The sequence below is a fragment of the Solanum dulcamara genome, chromosome 5 (assembly GCF_947179165.1).
Source record: "Solanum dulcamara chromosome 5, daSolDulc1.2, whole genome shotgun sequence".
NCBI classification, from domain to species: domain Eukaryota; kingdom Viridiplantae; phylum Streptophyta; class Magnoliopsida; order Solanales; family Solanaceae; genus Solanum; species Solanum dulcamara.
The window spans coordinates 47703744-47709743 of NC_077241.1; positions in this window are offsets into that span (position 1 = coordinate 47703744).

Below are 6000 nucleotides of genomic sequence, written 5' to 3' on the forward strand. Positions count from 1 at the left end.
TTGCTGCTCATATAGACTTTGTCCAAAATAAAACTCCCCAAGTAGAAGTAGTGCCCTTCACTAACAACCTGAAGGGTACCTCTTTCAGCTTTAGTTTAACATAATAGGTTCACCCTATCAGTATCAACATCCAGGACTATTATGAACTTCTATCTCATTTTCTCTTTGCTGTTTCCTAGAAAAATTTGGGCAGAGTATTCTCTATATTTTTGACTATCCCAAACCTGCATGCACAAAATGCCAACAAGGCCTCACAGGGCCAACATATATATTTGTAGCAGCCACATAGGGCTCCCAATAGCAATAAGATTGTAGAATGATAGACTTACCTTGTATTTTCAGCTTGAATTGCGCCCATTACACTTTCCTGTCTACTCTTCCTTTCAATTTTCATCTTTACATGTCAATTGTTTTCCAATACTTTACCTAACATATATCTTTCGTGCCTTTTCTTACCTATGTGCTTTTTAGTCATTTTCTTCTATCGATGTTATCCTTCTGCTGAAATCACAAGTTAGTATGAGGAATTTCATTTCCTATGACTCGGCTCTATAGCACGATCTTTAGATATGAAAGAAGATTAACATCCTAAATATCCTGTAGCCTCCTATTTATATATGTGGCGCACAACACATCGATAAATAAGATTCTACTAGACACTGTCTGTGGAAATTTCAAGGACGAACTGCTCTAATACCACTTTTGTCATGACCCAGGCCATGATCGAGTGCCCAAGATGGACACTCGCGTATACATTTGTAACCCATAAGTAAGCCTGTCTCTAGAGAGACCACGACTTGTCATTTAGGCAACATAACACAAGCCGATGAGGCTATCATAGCATGTGGTATCATCCCATTATATACATACACGCAAGCCGAAAAGGCTTCCATGGCAAAGGGAACGTCCCAAAACATAAATCATATGGACATAATCGAACACACATACATACACAACCCACACACTTGTCTACAGACCTCTAAGAGTGTTAACGACTATATATGGCGGGACAGGGCCACTGCCATACCCTTGAATAAACAAAGGTAATACACACACCAAGGATTAGTACCAAAACTAGGCCCCGATACAATAGAGCTTCTTCCAAATTGACTGAGTGGAATCCTAAGCTGGCAGACTCCCAAAACCTGTGTCTATACCAGCAGGTATGAAATGCAGCCCCCTCCAGAAAGAGGGGGTCAATATGATATATGTACTGAGTATGTAGACATATAATATTATAAAGAAATTACAGTTATAATAGGGATGCAAGGGGAAAGTATAACATTTAGCTATTCACCGTACCTGTATCTTATAAGATAAGGTCATACATACTATCATCACGTACTGTACCTGGACCATTCAAGGACTCAGTGTAACAACTATGTCATTCTGTCATCATGAGCACATATGTATTATTAGCAATGTGGAACGTCCAGCTCGATCCATGTATATAGCAAGTACCTGCCGAGGAACAATGGCTCGAATAATATATCATATAATAATGCCGAGGAACAACGACCTGATTCGTATCACATATGATAATGCCGAGGTACGACGGCCTAATCTGTATATCATATAACAATGCTGAGGTATGACGTCCCGATCCATAGATAATATAATGATGCCGAGGAACATAAGGCCTGATTCTTTTTTAGTAAAATATGCCAAGGTACATTTGTCCCGATCCATTTATATCATAATGCATATACTTATAGGTAAAACTTTGTAACCTATCAAACATCTCTCAATATATTATCATAAAGTATGTCTAAGAGCCTCTAGGTATAGGAGCTTACACATCCAATCATTATTCAGTATGTAGAAGGCTCGAGGGTCGTAGTTTAACTACTTTAAGACCCTTACCACCCTAAAGTGAGTAAAAGTCATGAATCACATCCAGAATCTATAAATGGAACTATATCTAAATCATATCACATATATTTTCACTTACATTAAGCCATTTTAAAAAAAGGAAGGGATAGGCCTCATGTGTAATACTTTTCATCACGTAAAAGGCTTACAAGACAATAGCTCAACTATTGCAGGAGTTTTAATATCAAGAAGTGAAGAAGATGTACGAATCATGCTCGGGGTTCTAAGAATGGAATTGTCCCTATATTTCATACATAAATCACTTATAGCTAAGACATGCCAAGAGAGAAGAAGATTTAAGCTTTACATACTCATCACTTCCTAACGTATGGAAGGCTTGAGAAGCCCTAGTTCAATTACTGTAAGGGTTCTTTCATCAAGAAGTAAATAAGGACCGTGAATTATGCTTGGCATTTATGAGTAGATTTACCCTCAAGATCATATCATTCATTACTTAACTCGAAGACATGCCAAAAGAAAGGAAGAGTAGCTTCACATACATAACATTTATATCTAAGACATGCCAAAAGAAAAGAAAGGATAGGCTTTACATACCTTTTATCGAGTAATCATAACAACTCTTGCTTCGTCGCCTTCTGAACCTATTTAACACAAAGGTAATACTAACATTAATAACCTTCAAACTTTCCATCATCTCAAACCATAACTAAGAATCCATAGGAATCATTTCCCTAGGTGCCTTCCTCAAGTAGTTTATTAATCGGCTAAGAAGTTAATAGAAATCGGGCAGCACTTCCCCTATAACTTGTCCTATCCGAATTTACAATTACATACTCAACCACTACATCCAACCAAAAACAACAACCAGCAGATAATATACAAGTAAACCACTTCAATATTACGCAATACAAACTCCAAACGACTCGCTTAAAACTACGATACCAAAATAAGGTTTTCAATCGTTAATTCATAAAATCTTTAACCACGTGGAATGGAGGGTTAGGTGGATGAAATGAGAATCAAACACACCTATTTTGATCCACGTTCCATCACTTCAACACACCATAAAACCATTTCCAAAGACAACGCCATGCTAACGACAACACTAGCCAAACTTTAACTTGCTAGAATAGCGTCAAAACAGTCCCTACATGACCTACAACATCCTTCAGCCGTAACATGCATATTTTCACATTTCCAACTCATATTTATACCACCAAAACATGTTTAAACACTTTACCAAACGTGGGAGAAGAGAATCGAGCCATACCTTAACAAACGACTTCCCCAAACTTGCTGAAAATTGACTTTGAGAGCTCTTAATGTGGCTGAAAAGTTGGTGGCTGCTCATTGCACTTCCTTGCTGCTACAAACCAGTAATTTATATTATTAAACACCGCTATATCACCATAGGATACCTTAATTAATTAATTCATGGAGAAGAAATCGGAGCCTTACCTCTCCTTGCTCAAACCCGTAGCTCCCCTTGGGTTAGTTCTAGGTTTTTCTTTCAACTTTTCTTTTAAGTTAAAGTGATAAAGGATGAGAATTTGATGAATTTTTCACCAATACACCTATATAAATATCCTTTAAGATATTACCCATGTCATCCCCTAAGAGTGACACGTGTCCAACCCTCATTGGACCAACCAAGCCATGCCACCACTCCAAGGCTTCCACGTGGCCATGTGGGACCCACCCCAAGTAGGTGTGTCACCTACTTAGTTCAATTAGGTGCATCAGCTACTTAGTCCAAGTAGGTGCATCACCTGTTTACTTCCGAGTAGGTGCTATGCCTCCTTCCGCCTCTTCCATGGGTTCGTAATCTTGTCTCATTTTAAGAACCTATGTAATCCTTCCTATGTGAGCTCAACATGTACTCCCGTAGCTTAAGTATATAAGACATCCAAGTTGGTAGCTTATGCAAGTAAGTTGAGGTCCACAACTTGTTATTTTGGCCCCCAACTCGCTTTAAATCCTTATAGCCCTATTTTCAACCTTCACTCTTATGGGCATCACATCCTCTCTTCCTTAGAGTTATTTGTTAATATTATAGATAATCTGGGTCACCGGACAACTTTCAAGAAGCTTAAGAAGATATTCCAAAGCTCAAAGATACGGAGTATAACATCCTCTCACTTTTCCATTGATCAAACCAAATACAAGCAACACCTTTCAATTAGTAAGTGGCTAACTACGCCCTGTCAACCGGGCTAATCCCCATAATATCAACAATCTTATGGATGCTATCAACAAACTCTTATGGATCCTCATCAAATTTAGAACCCCAAAACTGCGGAGGATTCATCCTCATGAAATTACGAACGCTTGTTACCATCGTACCCATATTTGGGTTTACGGGAGCAACCACTTTGCGATTGGCTTGAGACGTAATGGCATGAGCAAGTACTTGAAAGGCTACTTCAAAATTGGGAATAGAAACTTGATCATTTATAGGATCATTTACAACGTGTTTCTCCTCTTCACCCATATTCCTTCTAGCGGGGTATCTTCATGGAGGCATATTCTAAAAATCGCAAAGAACAAGAGTTAGAGGGAAAGACTTAACCATTATACCGTATGACATAGATCATGGAATAAGTGAAACTTTCCTAAGATATTTCCTAGACCCTTATTCATGGTTTGGTATGATTCACACCAATGAATAATACTCTACTTAACGCGGCATGTTAAACTCCCAAGGACTCTTCTAAACCTTGTACTCTAATACCAAGTTTGTCATGACTCAAACTAGGGCCTAGCCGCGATATGATGATCGTTATGCGAGGGACCCCAACTAAGTCATCTTAGCATTCATTGTATTCATAAGGTAAAGAACATGATAATAAGATATAAGAGGAAGTAAGAGCTCGATGGGGATGGAACTAAGGGAAATCAACTCAATAGACATCCAAATCAGACTACATTATAAAGCCGTATAAACATGCCTGTAATATAGTATTTGATAGGGGATTAGGACAAGCTACTATCTCACCCTAACAACAGAAGAAAGTCATATAAAAACAAGAATAAAAGTCATGTCCTCTATAGAATAAGGACTCACCAACTCCTTTGAAAATCTAATGTAACTCTAGCCATAAAAAGGATGATCGTTAGTGTTGTCCGCCCATACATTATGAGAGAATGTAGGCAAAATATGCGTTATTACATTTGAATGTACTAAGTATGTGAGGTTTTCATGAATAATTATTGGAATGTGAGCGATATGCCATAAGATACATGGCATATCAGAATGAACATGAGCAAAGCTTAAAGTATTTGAAAACATATGAAACTCCTGGTCAATGCATATCATAAAAATTCACCATAATCTCATACCTTTACCTTTAACTTATGTGAGATAAGACCTTTAACCGATATCTAAGAACATGCAAGGTATTACATGTAATCTGATCACCCCCACATCGAGAAGGGGGAAGCTACCTTGCGAGGGTATACTCCGTCATGTTACTCATCTCAGCTCAACTCAACTATGCTATATGTGGATCCACTAGCTAAGCCATGATGGCTAACCTACATGGGCAACATAGTTTGGGACTTTAGGTTTCTACTAGGATTCTCTTGGGAAATTAATTGCGTTACCAGACTGAACCCTACCTAGAAGCGCTCTCGGTGGTTAGTCAATATCCCAACAGAAAACGCATAAAACATGATCATAATATAATAGGGAAATATAGTAAATGTGTATCAATCCATCTTTAAAACATATTAGGAATAGCTCATTAACTTTAGTAATTCATAAAAATCTATAACCTTGGTGAGAATCGACGTATCACCCTCTTTAACATGATTATGTTAGAATTGGACTTATCACATCATAATAATTTCTTTAATCTTAAATTTGTTCATCATCATAACTTCTTTGATCTTAACTTTGATCATCATCATAAACTCTTTGATCTTAACTTTAAATCATGAAAACGTTCTTTAAACATAATTAAACTCACGATTAATACATGAAAAATCATCTTTAACTTCATAATCATAACTTGAAATTATCTTTATACATGGGAATTCATAATTCAACTTAAAACCATTCAATTCATGTAAAAATATAATTATAATGATCATTGATAACATCTAAAAACATAATTAAATTAGCCCCGATATAATTCATCAAAACTAGGATTCATTATCAATTAAAAT